This window comes from Silene latifolia, chromosome 9 (genome assembly GCF_048544455.1).
Source record: "Silene latifolia isolate original U9 population chromosome 9, ASM4854445v1, whole genome shotgun sequence".
Lineage (NCBI taxonomy): Eukaryota > Viridiplantae > Streptophyta > Magnoliopsida > Caryophyllales > Caryophyllaceae > Silene > Silene latifolia.
Genome location: NC_133534.1, coordinates 76420773 through 76434990, shown reverse-complemented (window position 1 = coordinate 76434990; position 14218 = coordinate 76420773). Strand labels below are relative to the sequence as shown.

The 14218-nt window shown below is 36.7% G+C and overlaps 2 long non-coding RNA genes across 2 annotated transcripts; one reads left to right on the top strand and one right to left on the bottom strand.

Annotated features, from left to right (window-relative positions):
- Window positions 1-449: 449 nt before the first annotated feature.
- On the bottom strand, window positions 450-2637 carry LOC141599934 (uncharacterized). Its single transcript, XR_012524039.1, has 3 exons — window positions 2441-2637; window positions 2245-2321; window positions 450-790 (listed from the first exon to the last, which is right to left on the bottom strand). It is a non-coding gene; the product is annotated as an uncharacterized LOC141599934 (long non-coding RNA).
- Window positions 2638-12509: 9872 nt separating this feature from the next.
- Window positions 12510-12861, top strand: LOC141598178 (uncharacterized). The gene is made up of 2 exons (XR_012523297.1): window positions 12510-12579; window positions 12723-12861. It is a non-coding gene; the product is annotated as an uncharacterized LOC141598178 (long non-coding RNA).
- The last annotated feature ends 1357 nt before the right edge of the window (window positions 12862-14218 follow it).

Here is a 14218-nt window from a genome sequence, read left to right as displayed (position 1 = left end):
TAACTTTTGAATGACATTTCTCGCATGATATTTGCGCTTGTTACCTCCCAGTTTGCAGTCATGTCTCTGTACGCCTTAACTATTGTGGTCTTTGTACTTTGTTCTTTGGTTACATTTGAACTCATGGGGTTTGAATGAGTTGAATTAAACATCAGCTACTCCATATTTGTGTTGAATAATGCATTTCATTCCTTTGTATAATTCATCGCTGTCAGACTGTTGGTCTCTAATTTTCCCGAATGAATGGAGCTACAAGTGTAATTTTAATGCAAAGGGTCAGTAGACAGTAGATTAGTGGTTCTCGGCAATGTATTAAATCTCTGATATATCAGAGGCTAATAAAAAACTATTTCCATATTCTTTGATCAATCTCAGATATATCAGAGGCTAATAAAAAACCGATTCATTTCTCATTGTAAATCCTAAGGGTCCACAAAATCAAGCACACACATCTTTTACAAAGCAAGAGATTCGAATGTACAAATCGAGTTTCTTTGAGATATAACACAACACAAAGTTGACATTAACTCGCCACTACTTTACAATATAAGGAGATAATTGCGAGTCATTTGGTTTTAACCATTGTACTGCAAAGTCGAAAAATAGTAAATCTTTTTCTTCCATTGAAAATGGAATTAAGTAAATTCTACCCATGTTTATCAAAATTCACTACACATGATGAGCATATAACATAAGCTCGACTGCTCGACCACATAAGCTATTGCTTCTTAATCTTGATCAAAGCCTTCTCCCAAAAATCATCCACTTGATCCTCGTATTTGGTGGTGACCTGAAAGTACCAAATGACTAAAAAGAATATAGTGACAGTAACTCTTGCAACATCACAAATTAATTTAGAACTTAGCTGCTGACTTTGGATGAAAGTCGAAGCATTGGACCACAAGAAAAATAAGTGAATATGGCCTGATATCAGGATAAATGAGCAAATGTGACAAGGATGCAGAAGAAAAAGATAAGTGAAGATGGCCTGATATCAAGATATGTGATTCTCCAAGTAACAGAAATAATAGAATCAAATTGCATGAACTGGCATGACCAAAAATGTTGTCTCTCTGATCATCAAGTTATCCAACTGCAAGGCGATCACCGCAAGAATGTTTCTACCTTCCTCGTTCAGGTCTAAATCATCAAGTTTTATTTTCCAATCTTTTAATTATGTACACTGTATTGGAAATTGGGTGTATTTGGTAAATAAGTATAATTTGGCCTGTTTCATAAATAGGCTGGCATCGTGAAGAAGAAGCAAGTCAAGGTCCATAAACAGGATTGGTCCTTCAAGTGCATGTGTATGTGTGGACCTGCCTACTTGATATCAAAACTCAAAAGTAGTAGCCTTGTTAGTGTATTAGTGTATTGGAGTATGTACTAGTGTCTGTTTCAGTTTCACAGTGATGCAATCAGCACATTGACAATGAGCCTCAGAGATATGATATGTTGTTTGCCAAGACTAATATCATGTTCTACCAAATTAGTACGATTACTGATTTCCTTAATCTGGGAATTTTCCACCTGTTAAGAAACAGTCTTATCCTACAGACCGTGTCTTACCATTCGAGCTATATTGATGCGCGTCTGATGAGGGCGGATAAAATAGTGCTAACCATATGGTGCTGGATTTGCGGTTTGTGGTGGGACCAGATTAATTAGAGAGGTGAATGAATGCACGTTTTGGTGACTGGTATTTCAATTGAGAATCTATGCTTCTTGTTTAGATTTTACTCCCATTGAAATTAATCTCACAGAACTATATGATTACCCAAGCCTATATAACAACTTTTATAACTAATCTCACATATTGGTAGATTGGAAGATTGAAGCAAATGATTGAGATTGAAGCCGAGATACCAACCCCAATGGACATAATACAAAGCCATGCAACTCTAGCATTGGTTTTTTCACTCACTTCCCTCATTTTCGCTTCCCTGTTCAAAACACTCGATAGTTCAACAACATTTCCACAAAAAAAGTGACATTATGATGGCCATATTATTGCAACAGGAACAGTAATTGATTCTTATTTCGTTTTAATGGTAATTTATTTAATCGGGTCAGAGGCTATTCATTCATTTTAATTAGTCAACATGTTATTTCAGATGGACATAGTAGCATCACCAATGTAACTCACAATTTCCGCCAGCAAGAACACAAGTGACTCGATGACAAGAACCAAAATAGATAGAGCGTAAAACTGCATTACAAGCTAAAAAAGAGAAAGATGTTAACCTGGTATTCCAATAAAGTAAATTCTCGTGAATAGATTCCACTGCTTCTTCGAGTTTTCTCAGCTCAAGTTCAACACCCTACAAACACCAAAACAAATAATAGTGAAAACTGAAGGATCGTGACCTCTCCAACCAAACAGTGAGAAATGGGGCAGATTATCAGAAGAAGCAACATCCATTAACAAGTAATAAATTACCTCAATTTTCTCTTTTTTCGCAATCGAGTCCCAGTCCTTGGCAGCAATACTCACAGTAGCTAACTCATAGTCCTCACTGTCGACTTTTTGTCACTATTTTTCTTCCCTAGTCAACACTAGAACTATGATCATGACTTCTTTTTGTCGTCTCTCTGATCATCAACAATAAGATAAGCATGATATTTTATTGAAAAATTCATCCACTAGTGGAATAAGAGGATCCAATTCAATTTAAAAAACGACAAATTCCAATCCTCCATTGAGGTCATAAGCTCAGGTGCGAACTACCTAGATAGGAGTAAATACACATATTACTGCCCCAGATTTACAAATTAATACTCTAGATACACACATCGATTTGTGTAGCTGGTAGTATTCATTCATGTATCTGGTTACGTATTTTATGTATCCAAATACAGTACATACACCAAAATACAAAGTAACACCCTTACCCCTTCACTAACACCACAACGGAGGGTTGGAATTTTCTCACAGTCACTAAAATAACCCAACAACGAACACCGTCAATATCATCGACAATAAGGTGGTGGCGCGCCGCTCACCGTCACTTTCACTGTACAAACCACTAACGTCACTCTCAACGTGGTGACAAGCTGAACAACCAAAAACGCTATTGATTCGAAGCCTATATTACCTAGATAGTAGATACACATATTACTTAGTCCAGATACATATATTACTTAGTCGAGATACACATATTATACATCCAGATGCACTTGTCGATTTGTGTATCTGGTAGTATCCCTTCATGTATCTCGTGATACATATTATGTATCCAATTAGATTCACTTACGATAAACAAAAATACAAAGTAACAACACAACCCCACCCCTTCACTAACACAGTAACACCACATCAAGCTTATCATCGCCGTAATTCCTAAATTAATAACCTTACCGGTCATCTGACGAGCAATTACAGGCTCCATTTGGTCATAGCATTGCTGACGATTTCCCGTACAAATTTAATTTCTCCGGCGTGAAGGTCTTGTGCTTCCGGCGATGAATCAATGATGTGAAGCCTGAAGGAGACAAAGAAAATAAGAATGGGGTTGGCTATGTTGAAGGCCTAAATCGCTGGTAGATTAGGTGGTCACAGTGGGGATGTCTGCGTTTTCCGGCTGTGATTGGTGGTCCGGTGTCGGAGATCGGAGGTCATGGAGTCGTGGCTTGTGTGTCGGGGTGAGAGAGAGGGGATATGAACAATTGAATGCTAGGGACTTGGGGATAGTTTATGATTGAAAAGTCAGCGCGTGTTTTGTTTATTTGGAATAGTTCGTACAGTCGCAGTGTAATTCAGTTCGTACGGTGAGTCCACCTATATATTTGAGTCCATGAGTCCATAAAACAATATCACGCACTATACAACACAATATCACGATTTTTTTTTTTTTCGAAATTTTTTGTTTCAAATTTTTTTTTTTCGAAATTTTTTTTTTCGAAAATTTTTTTTTTCGAAAATTTTCTTTTTTCAATTTTTTTTTCGATTTTTTTTTTCAATTTTTTTTTTTTCGAAATTTTTTGTTTCAAATTTTTTTTTTTCGAAAATTTTCTTTTTCAATTTTTTTTTCGATTTCTTTTTTCAATTTTTTTTTTTCGAAATTTTTTGTTTCAAATTTTTTTTTTTCGAAAATTTTCTTTTTTCAACTTTTTTCTTCAGCTGTGATATTATTTAGTATAACGTGTGATACTGTAAGCTGTGATATTGTGTAGCATAACGGGTGATATTATATTACAAAATAATATCACGATTTTTTTTTGAGTATAAGTCGTGATATTATTGTTTAATACAACGTGTGATATTGTATCATGGACTCACGGACTCAAAAAGATAGGGTGGACTCATGTGATCCTAATTCTATATATATATATATATATATATATATATATAGGAATGGGATAATGTGAGGATACACTATCTTTTTGAGGATTAAGGATTGTGTTACAATATCAGAGGTTCTTCAATACAATATCACAGGTTATTCGATAAAATATCACACACAAAAAACACCTGTGATTTTTTTTTTTTTTTTTAAAAAAAAAAATTTTTTTTTTTGACAAAGGTCTGATTTTTCGTGATATTTTATTGAAGAACTAGTGATATTGTATTCACAAATCCTCAATCCTCAAATATATAGGAGTTCTCACCGGATATATATATATATATATATATATATATATATATATATATATATATATGTGAGCATCCCATGAGTCTATCATCTTAGATGAGTCTAGCATATCAATAAGAACCGTTGGATCTTTTGATCCAACCGTCCTGATTATGACACGTGTTTTAATTTAAAAAAAATAAAAAAGTAGGCGCGCTGATATAATAAGAACGACACATTCATTATTCCTCATAAATTTTCACTTCCTTTTCTCTCTCTAAAACGCCTCTCTCTCCCTCTAAAAACCGCTTCTCTCTCTTTCTCTCTGGCAGTTAATTCACTAAACCATAAAGTTTTTCCGGAAATTTTATTACATCAAGCAAAATCGCACTAATCAAGTGAAGATCATTATTATATTTACTCAGAACAATCATTTCGAAGATGACGAAGAGGTATAAAATCGCTCTATTTCATTATATTGTTTTTAAACTTATTTCGCCACTGCATGTTGTTGCTGTTGCTATTATTGTTGTTATTGTTGTTGTTTTTAGCGTTGATTATACTCTTTTTTCTTCAAATAATCATCGATTTAGGGTTTCTATTTTGCTCAAAGCAGGAAATTGATTTTTCCGCGAAAAATTAGGTTATTATTGTTGTTGTTGTTATTGTTGTTGTTGTTGTTAGTCTCGATTATAGTGATTTGAAGCGTTTATTAATTGATCGAAGAAAGAAATTGAGATTTCAGTAAAAAATTAGGTTATTACTGTTGTTGTTGTTGTTATTATTGTTGTTGTTGTTGTTGTTAGTCTCGATTATAGTGATTTGAAGCGTTTATTAATTGATCGATGAAAGAAATTGAGTTTTCAGTAAAAAAAAATTAGGTTATTACAGTTCTTGTTGTTAATGTTGCTTTGTTGTAATTGATTTAGGCTAACTGTTTTTGCTCGAAGTGAGTAATTGATTTTCTGCGTTCTAATTTTTCGCTTCAAAATTAGGGTTAATGATTTGTAATAAATGAGCAATTAATGTGTGTTACCGTTCTACTTTCGATTGATTTATTTGTTCGTCGTGTTGAGTTATTTGTGATTTGCAGGGAATGTTCATTTTCCTGAAATTAATAATATTTCCGAACAAATCTACAAAGAATAATATTCTTCAGTAAAAAGCTGTCATAGTAAAAGTGTATCCCCTATCGTTTTAAAGAGCAACAATTGCTTTCAGAATAATGATTGTTCTTGTAGTTTTATATCAAAACAATTGTTTGACAATACTGTAACACTGTCTCATTCTCTGAGGATACTATCATTCTTGTTCCATTCCACATTCTTTCTCGACTCGTCCACCATCATTCCTCTTGAGTTTAATAGTTGTAATTGTTTTAGTTTTAATGTTATTCTGTTTTGGTTTTTGATAAACAATCTCGGAAAGCGAGAGGTAGTACTGAAAAATCTGCCGTCATAAGAAGACTAAAGTGGAAGCATCGGAAAAGACAACGAGCAAAAAAGCGCCGACACAGAAGCCTTCCAAACCGTCAAGCACGAGAAAAACGTCGAAGCATCTCATGCCGATCAAGTATGTCCCTATAACTCTTCGTCGTCTTTGGTGATTTGCATGAAATGTCCCTTTTCTGAAATTAATAATATTTCTCAACAGATCTACATTAACAATGTTATCGTAACACTATCGAGTAAAAGTGTATCCCCTATCCTTTTCAAGAGCAAAGAATTGCTTTCAGAATGTATTTTGTAGTTTTATATCAAAACAATTATTTGACAATCGTAACACTTTGTCTCATTCTCTCGATGATACTATCATTCTTGTTCCATTCCACATTCTTTGTCAGACTCGTCCACCATCATTCTCGCTTGAGTTTAATAGCTGTAATTGTTTTATTTTTAATGTTATTCTGTTTTGGTTTTTTGATAAACAATGTCAGGAAAGCAGACGTAGTAACTGAGAAATTTGCCGTCAGTAAGAAGGCTAAAGTGGAAGCTTCGGAAAATACAGCGAGCAAAAAAGCGCTGACACAGAAGCCTTCCAAAATGCCAGCACCGAAAAACGTTGAAGCATCTCATGCGGATCAGTATGTCCTTATGACTCTTCGTTGTGTTGAGTTGTTAGTGATTTGCATGAAATGTCCCTTTTCCTGAAGTTTATAATATTTCTCAACAGATATACATTAACAATGTTTCTTGTAAACAACGATACAAAGAATAAAACGTATACTTTCCCTATCCTTTTAAAGCAAAGCGACATCATTACCTATCGAGTGTAGTAGCGTAATTGATTTACTTTTAATCTTATTCGATTTTGATTTTTGGAAAAACAATGTCGGAAAGCGGAGGTGCCCGAGAAATCATTTGCGACGAAGAAGGCAAAAGTAGCAAAGATCGGAGAAGACACCTAGCAAAAAGGTGCCGACAGAGAAGCCATCAAAACCAACAGCACAGAAGGAAGTCGAAGCATCTCATGCATCTGAGTACGTGTCTAAAAATCTTTGCTCGACCGCAAGTCACTACTATTAGGGTTTATGATATATTGCCTCATTGTTACAGTAAAACAGAATCAATTGATTTTTAAAAAATTATTCGACCGCCAATATTCGTATTCCATTTGTCATTTCTTCAACGACTTGACTACCATCATTCCTTTTCAATTTAATAGTTGTCTGTTATATTGTTATTGTAAACTTCTGATTTTAATTTTTGAAAATAATAATGTCGGGAAAGAAGAGGTACGAGAAATCGGCTCCACTAAGAAGGCTAAAGTGGCCGCATCGGAGAAGTCACAGAGCAAAAAGGTGCCGACAGAGAACGTGCCAAAGCCGACTAAGAAGATGCAGACCGAAAAGTTGTCAAATCCTACGGTGAAAAGGCGACGAAGGTGCCTACAGAGAGTCTACGCTGAGGCAACACCGCTCCTTCAAAAAAGGTGCCGGTGAAGGAAAGTAAGGTGCCCTCGAAAAGGTGCTTAAACCACCAGCAGCAGTACCAAAGGAGCGGTGTGAAGGTTCCGATCCAAAGCAAAGTAAAAAAAGAAACCAATGTGCCGAGAAACAAGGCAGCAGAAAAGTCGTCGCATGATGTGCCAGTGTTGTCGAAGGAGCAATCGGTGGCCATTGAGATGCAAGCAAGTGCACCTCCTCAAAAGGCAGCAACTGTCCCAACGTCAAAGACAGCGACTAAGCAATCAAAATCGGTTGCAAAGGAGTCAAAAGAAGAGGTGCCCAAAAAGTTATCAGTAACCAAGGGTCGGACCGAAAGCGCAAAGAATGGCCAAATCTGCAGAGTTGGTGACAGAAGAGGTGGCAAAGAAGGTGCCCAAACAAAAGACGGCGGAGAAGGTTGTAGCAAAAAAGAAAGTTTCAGCGGCAAAAGAGCCAATACCAGAAAAGGTAGTAAGCAAGAAAGAGAGCGTGAAGGTGTCTGTAAAAAAGAAACTGACAAACGCAGTGCCAAAAAAGGTGGGTGAAACAAAGAAACCAGTACGAGTAACAAAAAAGAGACCTAGATATAAGCCCATGCCATCTGAAGAAAAAAGTGATAGAGATTATGAGGTTTCGGATGACTCGAGCGTCAGCTCCAAAACGTCGAAGAGGGCTAAAACAGAGAAGAGACCAGCCAAGACGGTGGTGAAGGCTGAAAAAGAAGAAGTCTTAAAAAAGTATGTGTCTTTCTAGTGGCCAAAACTTGTATGTTTAAAGTTTGATTTCAGATTTCGATGTTACAAGAATAACACCTATCTTTGTAACATTTTTATCTTTGTTTGATTACTCGTAATGAGATGTCTTTGTAACATTGTCGATTATACTTGTTTGTTAATTGATAGTAGAAGGAAATTAATTTTCCATTAAAAAATTAGGTTGTTCTTTGTTCTTGTTGTTATTGTTGTTGTTTGTGTCGATTATTTTGATTCGTAATAAATTTAGCCTAACTGTTTTGCTCGAAGTGAGTAATTGATTTTTTGCGTTCTAGTTTTTCGCTTCAAAATTAGGGTTAATAATTTGTAATAAATGAGCAATTAACGTGTGTTACCGTTCTCCTTTCTACTGATTTATTTGTTCGTCGTGTTGAGTTGTTTAAAGTTTCGGTGTTACGGTAACACCTTTCTTTGTATCCTTGTTTTTTGCTTTTTTCTTCTGCTTTGGTTTGTTGGCATAAAATAGTGTCACTTTGTTTTAGCGGTGGTGCTAATTTACACTTCCTTATTATAGGTAGGGTAAATACCCAACTAAGTGCGGGCCGGTCGTTGGTCGATTTTATGAGCAAGTTTTCCGTAAAGCAAAAGAAAGCCATTAAAGAAATTGGTTTTGGAGGACTATTGAACATGAATATATCGTAGTCCCTTAAGGCAATGATTTTCTTATTGAGGCTTTTGATTACGACGAGTTTCAAGGTTCATATTCTTGAAACACGGGAGTTTGTCTTTGTCACGGTATGATGTTCATGACCTATTTTTACTGCAGGTGAAGGGTAATAATGTGGTCTTTGACCGCGATCGGTCGCGGATCTCAGCCGAGGACACGAGTTAAAAAACAAATGGAGAAGGAAGTTCAACATCTCTACAGCACAGAACATCAAGCTAGATTTGGTGACTAGTTGGTTTAAGAATAACAAGGGCGCTTGCGGTAATGAGTTCAAGCAGGTGTTCGTTCTTTATGCGCTCTCCACTTTTTTAGCGCCAACTCCAAATTATTCTGTTGATTTCAGTGTTGAAGGTGTGGACGATGTTGAAAAAATAAAAGGTTTTAATTGGTCAAAGTATGTCTTTGAGAAGGTAGGCGAGGGTGTCAAGGGGTTGAAGACAGAACGGTTAAGTGTCTTTGTGGGTGTATTGTGGTGCTCTTTGTTGGCCTACATTCACCGGTTTGAGTTCCATGGCGAGGTACAACCGACTGACTTACCTCTGATACAGCATTGGACAGATGAAAGTCTTTAAAAAAGAGTCAAAGACGAAGGAAAGATTGGTTGTCTAGGAGCTGATGAGATGTCAGAAACTGTCTATCCTATTTGTCTTGGCAAGGGATCCCCAACTGAAGGTAATGTGGCACTGTCAGTGTAATATCGTCACTGTAATATGGTCACTGTAATATCGTTACTGTAATGGCTTTACTGTAATAACATTACTGTTACCTTACTATATTGTTAATTATTAATATTAATTACTAATTACTAATATGTTTCTGTAAATAGGATGGACAGAATCTGATGAGGGTGAGGATGACGAGGCAATTTTTCTTAAGAATAGTGAGGGAAGGGAGTACATCTTGATGGAGAAGCTTCATGGCATTGAAACAGATGCCGAGTTGAAGGAAAAAGCTGTTGATGTGAGTTGTTTTTATAAATTTAATTGTGTGCAATTGTTACAACTCCCAAATCTGGTATCTAATTCGTTTCTTTCTATCTGGTTTATTAACTTAGGAGACAGACCTGATGTTGCTGATGTATAGAAGGGATTCCAACCTTGTTCACGAGAGATTTGCTCAGCGACTGAAGGTTTTCGAATCGAAGCAGAAACATAAATCACCACTAAAGCCTGAATGCCTTAAATATGCCGAAGATGTTGTGCGAAAGGCTGAATCGCTGAAGAGGAGGGCGAATGACTTCCCGGTATTTACAAGGTCCAAAGTCAGTAGGAAGTTGGAACCATTTCCAACAGAGAAAAGTCCTAGGACAGTTAAGTCAGAATCCCTGGTAAAGGAGGTATTGAGCAGTTTAAGTGAGCAACATCATGAAAAAGATGATGAAGAGGATGAGGAGGTTCATGACGAGGAGGCGGGTGGTGAGGGCAGGCAAGATGAGATGGAGGGTGGAGTGGAAAGTGATGATGAGGACGGGACTGATGATGGCAATGATGATGACGAGACTGATGATGGGGAGGATGATGATGAGGACGGGGATGAAGATGGCGGCGATGTTGAGAGTCGTCTTAAAAACAAGAGGCTTCAAGAGGGTGGCACGGACATAGATAACGATGAAGAAAGTGCCGATGAGAAGGAAGACGATGAACATGATGAAAAGGAAAAGGAGGATGAAGAGGAAGAAGACAAAGAGGACAAAGAGGAGGATGTAGAGGATGTTGAAAGCCAATCTGGTGAAGGTAATAGATCGAGTAACGATTTTTTATCGTTATTACTTTTAGTTATAGTTTTACAATAACATCATTCTTCGTAATATGTTATATATATTAATAGTTAGTAATATAATATTCAATTACTTACTTCTGATGCAGATGAAGAGGATGATGCAGATGAACAGGATGATGCAGATGAAGACGATGATGCAGATGAAGAGGATGAATCTGGCAAAGGTGAAGAGCATGACGGAGATGAAGAGGAGGAGGATGATAAAGACGAAAAAAATGAAGACGACAAAGAGGGGAGTGGCGAGGATGATAAAGATGTATATGATGAAGGTAATATAGTAACACTACTACAATAATCTAATCACTTGCACTAACACTGTTACATCATCGCTGTTATAGAGTTTTCATTTTACAAATAATTACTAATATTCAATTACTTTCCTTTTAGATGAAAACGATGATCTTTGATGAATATGATGCATCGGGGCGGGGTGACAAAACAACTAGCGAGCGGAAGATGGATATGGTGAAGGTAATAGTGTAATCTTTGTTATAGGCTTTCATTCTTGGGTGCTTTTTTAACAAACAATTTAGTAATATATATTCATTATCTGCTACACATATGACAAGGAAGAGGCCGAAGGTGATGCATCAGGCCAGCCTGAAGATAACCCAACTAGTGAGGCAGGTGAAGAGGCATCTCCCGAAGGTAATTGAGGAATCTATTTAAACTCGTTGTGTCGAGGATGTAATCGTAACAATGTTCTTGTGACGTAATTTTAACAGAAATATACAGTGTATCTATTGTGCCTTTTTTGGTTCAAAGAAACTTTGTTAATATATATTGAATCCAATTACCTGTGACACAGATGACGAGGAAGAGGCGGAAGTGGATGAATCGGCAAGCTGAAGACAACCCGACCAATGAGGCGGTGAAGAAGGATCTCCGAAGGTAATAGAGAAATCTATTTGCACTCGTTGTATTAGCTGATGTAACATCATTAACAGTGTTATTGTAACATCGCTTATTCTGATAGAACGCTATTATTGTGTCGTAGTTTTATTAGAAGTTTACTGTGATATATATATTCAATTATCGCTACGAGATGACAAGGAAGAGGCCGAAGATGATGCATCGGGCCAAGTCAAGAGAACCCAACGATCGAGGCGGTGAAGAAGGATCTTTGAAGGTAATTGAAGTAGCAAATTTCTGAGAAGAAATCGTTAGTATAACTATGAGGCATTGTTGGTCCGAAAAACATTAGTAATTTATATTCAATTCAATTACTTGTGCCACAGATAACAAGGAAGAGGTCGATGATGATGCATCAAGCCAGGATGATGACCAACCAACCAGTGAGGGAAATGAAAAGGAAGATGACGATAAATATGAAGAAGAGGATGATGGCAATGAAAAACCAGATGAAGAGAACGATGATGATAAAGATGAAGACAGTGCTGGCTATAAAAACGAAGATAACAGTAAGGAGGATGAAACAACTGGTAATGAAGACGCCGATGGGAATGATGAAAAAGGCGAGAAAGGAGAAAAACCCAGTGAGGCTGGTGATGAGACAGTTGGCGACGAAGAACCAATAACTACTCAGTGCAGTCAGGTAGCAGAAGATGACGACGATGATGAAGTTGATATTGTCGATGATTGCAATGATGAGATCCTGTATGCCGATTACGACGAAGATACTAGCGACCACTATTTGTTACATGTCGAAACAACTGAAGACTGGATGCGCGTGATGGATCCTCGCTACGGCTGCACAATCGAATATGGCCTATCAGCTCCAGATCGAACACTTGTGTCCAAGACTATGATAAAACACAAGGAAATAATGGCGCCTATTCTTGAAGTTAGGAAAGAAACAATTGACTATTGTTTTATCGACGATGACGAGAACCTCTCAGCTACGTGAGTACTTTATTTACTCTTGCACTGTGATAAACAAAACGTTTTACTTTGCAAGTGAATACTGTTTTAACTGAATAGTTGTTACTGTTAAACTGTTACTCTATTAAAAGGTGTTCTGACTATTACATCTCATTGTCCAACAGGGAAAGGCTTGTCTCGTATGGGAAGTATCACTTCATTCCAAGGGAAGATTTAATTTCATTGGCTCCTGGTGAGCTTATTTATTTAATGGTGACTGAATGTTGGTCAATGTTGCTCAATGACCTCATCTCCAGAAAGGTAGCAAGTGATACACCATTGAGGATCTTCATGGGCTTGGGTCAATCTGTATGTTACTGTAATAAATAAATTTTTATTCTTATTGATTTTGTATTTCTATAATGTTTATTTACTTTGTATTTATATTTATTTTTGTAGGACGCATTAACAACTATGGCTCTTGGAAAACCCGTTCATAACAGAGATTTAGAAGGTGAAGTTTTGTTGTCCTTCAGACATTGGATCAAATACAACCCGAGTCCACTGAATTTCAACTGTGATATGGTAAACCACATTACTGTTAATTTTTTTTTATTCTTATATAAGTAGAGTGTATAGAAGTTCTGTTTAACAATGATATATATCTGCTTAATTGCATATATTCATTCCACTCATTCTGGAGGACCACTTTTTCTGTGCTTGTATAAATTTCATGTCGCAAACCGTTGACTACCTAGACAACAAACCCTTATATGCCAGATCCCGAAAAGCAAAAATGGCAAGAAGTGCGGTAAGTTCCTCTACTTACAGTAACAATGTTAGACTTTTAAATTTCCATTAAAAAATTTGGAAATCATTGTTACAGTAACATAGATACAGTAACAGTATTACTTTTTGTGCAGGCAAATATAATGGGGAAAATGTTGTCAGACATGCAAATTGTAAAAGGCTCCAAAGTGGAAAGTTTCCCACTGCAGAATGTGAAATTTAAATGGTAGAGCATTGCAAAAATGTGGATTGTGGAGTTTTTATGATGATGCACGTGGCTTTCTACACGGGGAATGTTTTTGACTCTGAGCTGGGGGATGAACGGAAAAGAATGTTGTACCGTGCTGAAATATGTGCAATACTTGTTCTTAGCGACTTGAATCAAGTACGAAAAGAGGTGCAAGGGAGGATATCAAAATTCAGGAATGAAAGGGAACAGCAGAAGAAAAAGCTGCTGCAAAAAAGAAGGCTGGAAGAGAAGAAGGAAAAAAAGGAAGAGGAAAAAACAAAGGAGCCACAGGAAAAACAAAAGGAGGAAGAGCCCAAAAACCCGAGGGTGAAGTCGGTTGCTTACAAGCGTTCTCCTAGAGCAATTGGTGAAGATGAGGAGATAATATTTAAATTTCATAATGATGATGCTATGGGATATTCTCTAGGTCACGGTGAAATTGACGGTGAAATATTCCTAGTCTCTGAATTTATGAGAGCAAATCGGCTCGTCTGTCCAAAGACAACTAATCTGAGAAGGCACGTTCTTGATTATGCGTTTATGGATGCTATCGACTTCCACAAAAGGTAAAATACTTGTTGTTATTGTAAAAGTGTTACTGTTACACTGTTTCTGTAAAAGTGTTTTTGAAACACTGTTTATGTTACACTATTTCTGCGAAAA